Source organism: Coregonus clupeaformis, chromosome 16 (assembly GCF_020615455.1).
Source record: "Coregonus clupeaformis isolate EN_2021a chromosome 16, ASM2061545v1, whole genome shotgun sequence".
NCBI lineage: Eukaryota > Metazoa > Chordata > Actinopteri > Salmoniformes > Salmonidae > Coregonus > Coregonus clupeaformis.
Window position 1 is genome coordinate 53,886,626 of NC_059207.1, and position 11,844 is coordinate 53,898,469.

The window sequence follows — 11,844 nt, forward strand, 5'->3', positions numbered from 1 at the left end:
TTGAGGGAAACCTGTTTCAGTCTTCCAGAGATTTGAGACTGGGACGGAGGTTCACCTTCCAGCAGGACAATGACCCTAAGCATACTGCTAAAGCAACACTTGAGTGATTTAAGGGGAAACATTGAAATGTCTTGGAATGGCCTAGTCAAAGCCCAGACCTCAATCCAATTGAGAATCTGTGGTATGAATCTGTGGTATGAAGATTGCTGTACACCAGCGGAACCCATCCAACTTGAAGGAGCTGGAGCAGTTTTGCCTTGAAGAATGGGCAAAACTCCCAGTGGCTAAATGTGCCAAGCTTATAGAGACATACCCCAAGAGACTTGCAGCTGTAATTGCTGCAAAAGGTGGCTCTACAAAGTAATGACTTTGGGGGGGTGAATAGTTATGCACGCTCAAGTTCTGTTTTTTTGTCTTATTTCTTGTTTGTTTCACCCAAAAAATTATTTTGCATCTTCAAAGTGGTAGGCATGTTGTGTAAATCAAATTATACAACCCCCCCCCCCAAAAAAAAAAATATATATATATATTTTAATTCCAGGTAGTAAGGCAACAAAATAGGAAAAATGCCTAGGGGGGTGAATAATTTCGCAAGCCACTGTACATCTAGCTACATATTGAACTTCCATCCTCTCAGACCAGGGGCACAACAATGTATGAATGAATGGTTGGATCAGAATCGCCATTATGGATAATTAAGTAAAACCAAGTCCAAATCCCTATCTCCATCCATGGCTAATTTAGGAAACTTTAGCTAGCTAGCCAGCCACCGGAGGACAACGAGATGCAACAATTCAAGTTGTTTCTGTCAATGACCTACAGTGGGGGAAAAAAGTATTTAGTCAGCCACCAATTGTGCAAGTTCTCCCACTTAAAAAGATGAGAGAGGCCTGTAATTTTCATCATAGGTACACGTCAACTATGACAGACAAAATGAGAAAAAATCTTTCCAGAAAATCACATTGTAGGATTTTTAATGAATTTATTTGCAAATGATGGTGGAAAATAAGTATTTGGTCAATAACAAAAGTTTCTCAATACTTTGTTATATACCCTTTGTTGGCAATGACACAGGTCAAACGTTTTCTGTAAGTCTTTACAAGGTTTTCACACACTGTTGCTGGTATTTTGGCCCATTCCTCCATGCAGATCTCCTCTAGCGCAGTGATGTTTTGGGGCTGTCGCTGGGCAACACGGACTTTCAACTCCCTCCAAAGATTTTCTATGGGGTTGAGATCTGGACACTGGCTAGGCCACTGAAATGCTTCTTACGAAGCCACTCCTTCGTTGCCCGGGCGGTGTTAGGGATCATTGTCATGCTGAAAGACCCAGCCACGTTTCATCTTCAATGCCCTTGCTGATGGAAGGAGGTTTTCACTCAAAATCTCACGATACATGGCCCCATTCATTCTTTCCTTTTACACGGATCAGTCGTCCTGGTCCCTTTGCAGAAAAACAGCCCCAAAGCATGATGTTTCCACCCCCATGCTTCACAGTAGGTATGGTGTTCTTTGGATGCAACTCAGCATTCTTTGTCCTCCAAACACGACGAGTTGAGTTTTTACCAAAAAGTTCTATTTTGGTTTCATCTGACCATATGACATTCTCCCAATCCTCTTCTGGATCATCCAAATGCACTCTAGCAAACTTCAGACGGGCCTGGACATGTACTGGCTTAAGCAGGGGGACACGTCTGGCACTGCATGAATTGAGTCCCTGGCGGCGTAGTGTGTTAGTGATGGTAGGCTTTGTTACTTTGGTCCCAGCTCTCTGCAGGTCATTCACTAGGTCCCCCCGTGTGGTTCTGGGATTTTTGCTCACCGTTCTTGTGATCATTTTGACCCCACAGGGTGAGATCTTGCGTGGAGCCCCAGATTGAGGGAGATTATCAGTGGTCTTGTATGTCTTCCATTTCCTAATAATTGCTCCCACAGTTGATTTCTTCAAACCAAGCTGCTTACCTATTGCAGATTCAGTCTTCCCAGCCTGGTACAGGTCTACAATTTTGTTTCTGGTGTCCTTTGACAGCTCTTTGGTCTTGGCCATAGTGGAGTTTGGAGTGTGACTGTTTGAGGTTGTGGACAGGTGTCTTTTATACTGATAACAAGTTCAAACAGGTGCCATTAATACAGGTAACGAGTGGAGGACAGAGGAGCCTCTTAAAGAAGAAGTTACAGGTCTGTGAGAGCCAGAAATCTTGCTTGTTTGTAGGTGACCAAATACTTATTTTCCACCATAATTTGCAAATAAATTCATAAAAAATCCTACAATGTGATTTTCTGGGAAAAAAATTCTAAATTTGTCTGTCATAGTTGACGTGTACCTATGATGAAAATTACAGGCCTCTCTCATCTTTTTAAGTGGGAGAACTTGCACAATTGGTGGCTGACTAAATACTTTTTTTCCCCACTGTATGCTCTCAATGCGATTTGATAGGAGTGACGCCACAATGCAAGCTGGCTTCCCTTGACACTTTTTCTTTGGTTCGCCAGGACCATTCACAGTTGCGCTCGCTCAGTTTAGCTCAACGCTGATTGGCAAATTTGTTATAAAAAACAATATCAAGGGAGGCCAAATGCTCGCTGGCTTCCCTTGCATTCCATTCAATGCTACTAGCCACAACAATGTCATACTCGTTTTGAGCAGACAGCATCCGAAAGATGGCCTACACATAGAGAGACAGAGGGGCTGTTTCACTCGCTCGGATGCTTTCTCCGTTGAGATACATTCAGCCTCTTGCGAATTGAAGGAAAATTATGAAACACAGAGAGACAAAATATAAATATTGTAATTTTTTTCTTGGTCAATGTTTTTGGGAAGCCTGGCTTCCCTTGGCATTCATGAATACACGCCACTGGTATTCATTAGTACACACCGTAGCAAAACGAAAACGGGAGTTTTTCTGTCAGTGCCTCCCTGTTTCGGACTGTTTCCTTACGCTTGTTTTCTAGTGAATACAAGCCAGATGAAGGAGAGGATGCGAGGAGATGATGCCACTTTAGACCATTTGAAATGTCCTGAAATCCCGGGGGGGTGGGGTTATAAATCTTGACTTTTCTGTAGGCCTACAGAATCCTGCAGGAAGAACCTGTCTATCCATTTGTCTGTCTGTGTGAATGGGGGACCACTGTCTGTCTGGAGTAAAGTTACTATTTTGTACAGTATGTAGAACAGGAGCATCCATTTACTTTTTGGGTGGAATTTTGTTTTTAATGTCAATTGTGTAAATTGCATTGGTTTTGTTGAAAATGACATAATAATAATAATAATAATAATAATAATAAACATCAGTTTATGGTATTTTAGATGCATGAATGATGTACATATGTATGTAAAATAAACCAACTTTGGTCATTTTGGAGTGTCATCAGTTTATACCTCAACGCATTTAGTCAGTCCTAACCAGGGGCTCTATTCAATCTGCATCGCGAATTCAGTTTTATAGCGTGATTGAAATTTAAAGGTAATGTTCCCGCTGTTGTGGAAAACTCGATCCAAAGATTAGGCAGAGACTCATTTATAATAGTGAATCTGTAATACATGAGCAGCTGCAAGGTAGATCCATCTGATTACAGTCAGGGATGGAGCTCAGGGAGTAAATGGTCATGCTACATGTCCCTTACAGTGAGGGAAAAAAGTACACTGCTCAAAAAAATAAAGGGAACACTTAAGGAACACAATGTAACTCCAAGTCAATCACACTTCTGTGAAATCAAACTGTCTACTTAAGAAGCAACACTGATTGACAGTAAATTGCACATGCTGTTGTGCAAATGGAATAGACAACAGGTGGAAATTATAGGCAATTAGCAAGACACCCCCAATAAAGAAATGGTTCTGCAGGTGGTGACCACAGACCACTTCTCAGTTCCTATGCTTCCTGGCTGATGTTTTGGTCACACTTGAATGCTGGCGGTGCTTTCACTCTAGTGGTAGCATGAGACGGAGTCTACAACCCACACAAGTGGCTCAGGTAGTGCAGCTCATCCAGGATGGCACATCAATGCGAGCTGTGGCAAGAAGGTTTGCTGTGTCTGTCAGCGTAGTGTCCAGAGCATGGAGGCGCTACCAGGAGACAGGCCAGTACATCAGGAGACGTGGAGGAGGCCGTAGGAGGGCAACAACCCAGCAGCAGGACCGCTACCTCCGCCTTTGTGCAAGGTGGAGCAGGAGGAGCACTGACAGAGCCCTGCAAAATGACCTCCAGCAGGCCACAAATGTGCATGTGTCTGCTCAAACGGTCAGAAACAGACTCCATGAGGGTGGTATGAGGGCCCGACGTCCACAGGTGGGGGTTGTGCTTACAGCCCAACACCGTGCAGGACGTTTGGCATTTGCCAGAGAACACCAAGATTGGCAAATTCCGCCACTGGCGTCCCCCCTGTGCTCTTCACAGATGAAAGCAGGTTCACACTGAGCACATGTGACAGACGTGACAGAGTCTGGAGACGCCGTGGAGAACGTTCTGCTGCCTGCAACATCCTCCAGCATGACCGGTTTGGCGGTGGGTCAGTCATGGTGTGGGGTGGCATTTCTTTGGGGGGCCGCACAGCCCTCCATGTGCTCGCCAGAGGTAGCCTGACTGCCATTAGGTATGGAGATGAGATCCTCAGACCCCTTGTGAGACCATATGCTGGTGCGGTTGGCCCTGGGTTCCTCCTAATGCAAGACAATGCTAGACCTCATGTGGCTGGAGTGTGTCAGCAGTTCCTGCAAGAGGAAGGTATTGATGCTATGGACTGGCCCGCCCGTTCCTCAGACCTGAATCCAATTGAGCACATCTGGGACATCATGTCTCGCTCCATCCACCAACGCCACGTTGCACCACAGACTGTCCAGGAGTTGGCGGATGCTTTAGTCCAGGTCAGCCTGTAGTGTGGTTTTCCACTTTAATTTTGAGTGTGACTCCAAATCCAGACCTCCATGGGTTGATAAATTTGATTTCCATTGATAATTTTTGTGTGATTTTGTTGTCAGCACATTCAACTATGTAAAGAAAAAAGTATATAATAATTTAATTTCATTCATTCAGATCTAGGATGTGTTATTTTAGTGTTCCCTTTATTTTTTTGAGCAGTGTATTTGATCCCCTGCTGATTTTGTACATTTGCCCACTGACAAAGACATGATCAGTCTATAATTTTAATGGTGGTTTATTTGAACAGTGAGAGACAGAATAACAACGACAAAATCCAGAAAAACACATGTCAAAAATGTTATGAATTGATTAGCATTTTAATGAGGGAAATAAGTATTTGACCTCTCTGCAAAACATTACTTAGTACTTGGTGGCAAAACCCTTGTTGGCAATCACAGAGGTCAGACGTTTCTTGTAGTTTGCCACCAGGTTTGCACACATCTCAGGAGGGATTTTGTCCCACTCCTCTTTGCAGATCTTCTCCAAGTCATTAAGGTTTCGAGGCTGACGTTTGGCAACTCGAACCTTCAGCACCCTCCACAGATTTTCTATGGGATTAAGGTCTGGAGACTGGCCCCGTCCATCGTCCCTTTGATGCGGTGAAGTTGTCCTGTCCCCTTAGCTGAAAAACACCCCCAAAGCATAATGTTTCCACCTCCATGTTTGACGGTGGGGATGGTGTTCTTGGGGCCATAGGCAGCATTCCTCCTCCTCCAAACACGGCGAGTTGAGTTGATGCCAAAGAGCTCGATTTTGGTCTCATCTGACCACAACACTTTCACCCAGTTCTCCTCTAAATCATTCAGATGTTCATTGGCAAACTTCAGAAGGGCCTGTATATGTGCTTTCTTGAGCAGGGGGACCTTGCGGGCGCTGCAGGATTTCAGTCCTTCACGGCGTAGTGTGTTACCAATTGTTTTCTTTGTGACTATGGTCCCAGCTGCCTTGAGATCATTGACAAGATCCTCCCGTGTAGTTCTGGGCTGATTCCTCACCGTTCTCATGATCATTGCAACTCCAAGAGGTGAGATCTTGCATGGAGCCCCAGGCCGAGGGAGATTGACAGTTATTTTGTGTTTCTTCCATTTGCGAATAATCGCACCAACTGTTGTCACCTTCTCACCAAGGTGCTTGGCGATGGTCTTGTAGCCCATTCCAGCCTTGTGTAGGTCTACAATCTTGTCCCTGACATCCTTGGTCTTGGCCTTGGTGGAGAGTTTGGAATCTGATTGATTGATTGCTTTTGTGGACAGGTGTCTTTTATACAGGTAACAAACTGAGATTAGGAGCACTCCCTTTAAGAGTGTGCTCCTAATCTCAGCTCGTTACCTGTATAAAAGACACCTGGGAGCCAGAAATCTTTCTGATTGAGAGGGGGTCAAATACTTATTTCCCTCATTAAAATGCTGTTGTTATTCTGTCTCTCACAGTTCAAATAAACCTACCATTAAAATTATAGACTGATCATTTCTTTGTCAGTGGGCAAACGTACAAAATCAGCAGGGGATCAAATACTTTTTTCCCTCACTGTATATAGTGGTAGGTGGTAATACAAGCATATTGTTTACACAACAGTTATTTTTATACAATAAACACTTTCAGAACACAATGGCCTTGTGTTAGGGTGCAGACATAACAGGAGTCTATGAAATGCACAACATCACAGTTCAACACAGAACAGCATAAATCTTTAAATTACAAAAGCTCACCCCAATTCTGCCACCACCACTTTAGCAGCTCACTGCATTCACCATAAATGCTCCATATGTCCGCTCAATCGGAATTTCCTTTACATTTCTATCTCGGAATCTGTAACGCTTCACCTTTACAGATTGAATAGAGCCCCAGATACTTGACCAATGTCACATGATTTCACCTCACCGTGAGCGAAGCAGAAGCTAGTCCTAACCAGACTCAGTGTGGAAACATAGAAATCAATGTCCAAGTTGGAGAGGTGGGGATACAGAAGTAGATGTGCTAATCCAAACAAAATTAATGATGGGGAGTTCTCACAAACCAACATATGTACTTTACACTGCAATGTATTGTAATGAAATAGTCAGGGAGCAGGTCTCGAACCCTCAACCTTCTGGCCCGAAGTACAGCGCGCCATCAACTGTGCCCCAAAAGCATGCTCGCGTGGCAGAGTCGATATCCGAGTTAATAAACCCGGCGTCGTTACAGTATATTCCAGATTCAGTTTCAACCTTGAATGTCATCATCCCAGAAGACATATTAATCATAGGTGTGTGCTGCTACGATTTGTATGTTGCTACAGTGACTGTAACCCAAGATGACAAACCAAGAACCCTGGGCTGCTGTTTTCATACAGGTAACTAATCCTGTCCATCCATGCCAAACTTTGACTTCAGTATGGGGTCCAGCCTTGGAAACCTCGATATGAGTTTTAAATTCTACATTATGATTATGATTTGAAATGTTACGTGCACTTCACATTACGCAATGTGGGTGGACTTTTGCATGGGAATGCTGTCGATTTCCGCGTGCGCTCTATTCTTGATATTTGGGTATGTAGACTGAGGAGTGGTCGACCGAGAAAGCGCAACAGCATTTCAGCACGGAACTTCAACAATTCAGCAACGGAGAAAGTATGTAAATTCCTCTTTCTCTAGTGTGATTGAAAAAACAAACAAATCGAACAGTCAAATTGCTTCAGGGCATGCTTTTTAAGTAAGTTTATTTTATTCGTTTTGAATGATGTGTTTTCATTCTGCAGAAAAAGGGATATTAGCAGCATGATCATTTCCCATATTGATCTATTTGGCTCATCTATAATCTCGATAAATGTTGTTATTGTGGATTGGATGCATAGTTATTTATAAATTAAGATATGTTACTGAATTCGTTATGTTTATGAAGAGTATGAAATGTAAGGCTAAAATGTCATTTTTGTATCTATTTATTCATTTTTAGATGTATTTTGTATTTTGGTCCCTATTAGTTATTTCAAAAAGTAAACATAGAAATGTCAACGTATATAACCTAAGTAAGCCTATATTTGATTTAGTTTGTCATATAAAGATTTCATGAATTTTATCCATACTTTCAAAGCTCATTTAATCATACACCAAGTAAAATACAAGTTCATAGCGAATGTCCTGGAGTGTCTTAACAAAATGAAACCTACAAATTCAGTCGGACTTCATCCAGTGTCCAGAAAAACTTATTTTCTGTCACGCCCTGGCTCTGGGGACTCTAGTATGTTGAGCCAGGGTCTGAGTTTTCATTTGTGTTCGTTCTAGTATTGTGTTTTATGAGAGATTTATTATTTTTTATAATTGATGGGATGACTAACTTAGAAAGAATGCATTCTTGACTGGGCTAATGTAGGTTGTGTCACCTGGCAAGCTGTGATTGATGTGAAGAGCTGTTTTAGGGGGTAAAATGAGATAAGGATTTGTATCTCCAAATACTAGACTATACTGGTTCTTTGTGATCTGTGAACCATCCTTGGACGTAGGAATGGGGTCTAGGGGAGCTGGCTCTTCTCACTATGACAGGTTGTTATGATGAACGTATGCCTGGTAACAGAAGAGGAGGGGAACAGCCGGTGCGCCAACGGATAGGCTGAGTAAGTCTAAACCACACTCAAGTCTCTACTCTGATTGGCCATCAGAGAGGTGGGAAACTCTCTCTGTCAGAGTATTTGAGGAACAATCTAAAACAATGGATTTAGTTCTCTGAAGTGCCCTGCGAGGTATTTCAAAGAGCCCGTATATACGAAACATCATATTTACCATTGAAGGTTTTTGCATTAATTAAAATAACTAGTATATCTTAGAAGTCGTGTTGACCTCTTTTGTTCCTAATGCCAGATTTGAATTGACGCAACTTTGACAGTTTCTATGTTGGCCAGTGTGGTTCTCAATCAGAGGCAACGTGAATCAGCTGTTGCTTGTTGTCTCTGATTGGGAACCATACTTAGTCAGCCTGTTTCCCACAGTATGGTGTGGGATCTTGTTCCTGTGTAGGTTTGTGTTTTTGCACCTTTGGACGTCACGTATCGATTTGTTGTTTTTGTTTGTGTAATCATTATTTAATAAATATGTTCACCTTCCACGCTGCGCCTTGGTCCTCTGTATCCGACGATCGTGACATTTTCTGTATATACAAATATGTGCATAATTAATGAGATATCAACTCATATACATATTTCAGAAAAGTTGTAATACAAAAATGTCTTATTTGTGTCTTCATTCAACTGGTAAAAGTTCGTTGTGATATGAATAAGGGAAACACAATACCCTATTAGGGTACAGTCTGCGATATTTCCTGCTGTTTATGTTTATTACAATTAATGATATAGTTTACAAGTTGATTGCTGAAGAATACAACTTGGTCACATTTCTTCAACCCCATTTGTGAAGTAGGCCTACTCCAAAGTGCTGGCTGTCAGAATGATCAAACATGAGACTATTCTAAGGAACATTACAAAGCTCAGATGCCAAAATATAAATCATATTGTTATTGGCAACTAGCTAGATTTTAATCTGGCACTATCTCACAGCATGGACTCTTGTTGTGCATGTGATGTAAATCCAGATGTCCTTTTATGAGGTGTGAGGTATCACCATTAGTCTCCCCCTAGTTTACTCAAATTAAAAGCTTTGATTGGCTAACTGCTATCTTCATAAGCACATGTTGGAGACAAATAAATTATGCCTAATGCACAGTCACACACACACATACAGTGAGATAGATATGATAAATTACAAGTTTGTTGTTCTACAGATCTACCATGTCAGGACCAATAGTGACCAAAGCGTACATGGAGGTGAAAGGTGGAATGTTCCCCTTTGTCAGAAATTCCTACCAGTCAAACCATCCAGTCATCTACGTCAAGACGATCCAAAAGAAAAGAACAGATCAACTGAAGAAAGGTAGGAGGATGGATTTTAGGGGTGCTTTTGGCTGCATTGTGTGACATTTGTAATTTCTGCAGAAGACCCATAAATCCTACTGTATCTCATCCTTTTAAAGCAGGGGTGTCAAACTCAATTCCTGGAGGGCAGAGTGTCGGCGGGTTTTCGCTCCTCACTTGTATTTGATTGATCATTGATTAGTTAGGAACTCCCCTCACCAGGTTGTCTAGGTCTTAATTGGAAACAAATTTAAAGGAAATAACAAACCAGCAGACACACAGACCTCCAGGACACCCCTGCTTTAAAGGCACATTGTAAGTGAAATAATTATTAACTCATTATTTTTGTGGCAACGAGACAAAATACAAACACTTATGGAAACATTTGCAGATCTTGGCTTTATTGCACATCCTTGGAAGTAAACATTGTAATATTGTTATTTCGCTTTTCAGTGACTGTCTACAATATGCCAGAAGATGCTAATTCTGTTTCCATGGCGTTCTGTTTCCTGTATAAGCAGCAAAATGGTTTCCTTGTTGTCAAGGGGAATAAAGTACAGGTAAATATATTTCAGAAGCTATGCATTTAAAATGGTTTTGTGTTGCATTGTTTTTGGGAGATGCCATCACTTTCTCTCTCTCTTGGACTACACAACTTTACCCAGATGAGCACCCACTCCATAGTTGCCTGGAAACCCAAAGTTGAATTGCATTGAATTCTACGTCAGGCATAAATGAGAGTTTGAATCAGGAAAGCTTCCTCTCACAACCTCTACAAGCCAGAATGTTGAATCAAATGTTATTTTAATGTACTTTACCGGTTGTCCGTGCGGTTGGTCTTTTTGGCGGTAGGAATGTGAGACAATATATCCACAGCAAAGTATAATTACATCAACTTTTGAAAGTGCTGGTAGTGTCTCTTGGATTTAAATCCAGGGACACTGTCAAGCACCTAATGCTTGTGACTATTTTGACACAGCAGGAACATGGCAGAAGTAAGCCAAAGCACTAAAAGGAAAGAAAGGCCACATGGCAAGCAAACAAACTTAAAGTCCCCGGAATAGAAAATTCTGTTTTTGGATAATCTCACTCCTGCATTCTTGTCATATGCAGCTTGTCTTCTCACTTCTTATAACCTCGTCCCCAGTATAATTGCTAGAGAGAGTAGGTTGGTGGATGAGTCTACTTCCTGTGTACAAGCCTTGTACGGGCCAGAACGGCAGGATCCTGTTTCTGTAGCGTGAAGCAACTTGATGTACAGGTCCTTATACCCAATCCATCTCCTGAGTGCCAAGCAGAGAGACAACCGGGGATTGAAACCCCAACCTTCCAATCTCAGAGGGGACACTCTTACCCCAAGGCCACTGAGTTGATTGAGGTTTGTGTTCTTATATGCTCTCTGTATATTCACAGATACAGTTAACAACAGACGTGGAGACAGCCTATACAGACAAGAACTGCCAGTTCAAGTGGAATGCTAAATCAGATAAGTGGGGCATCCTGAAATCTGTGGCAGAACCTCAAAAGTACCTCCGTATCGTCAACAACGAGTTCACCGTCGGCACACGGAATCAGGGGTCATCATTCCGGCTAAACCCAGAATGAATCAGTACATTAGACGTCTGCATAAATAGACGGCTTGTCAGCTTCCACGGTCAGAAAATACTTAAAAAGCATGAACTTTTAGTGAACTATCCCTTTAAATAGGATGAGAAGCATCTTGAGTTATACAGGCCACCATCATATCCATAGTAAACACTAAAGTGATTTATACAGGTACAAATACTTATTTACAATGAAGATCTGTCTAGTGGCAGACTAGAGTATTTAGTCATGTGATAATAAACCACGTACAAATACGTAGATGTGTATTACAAATACAAGTACTCATAAGCAACAAATAATTGCCACAGAAAAGCACAAGACTCCTAAAGCTCTATAAGAATGATCATGGTGTAAGAAAGAGAGAACGTATTGTAGTATCTGAGGAATTTATGACTTTGCTAATGGTTTCAAATGGTTTTAGAGGATGTTGGCTCTGCTT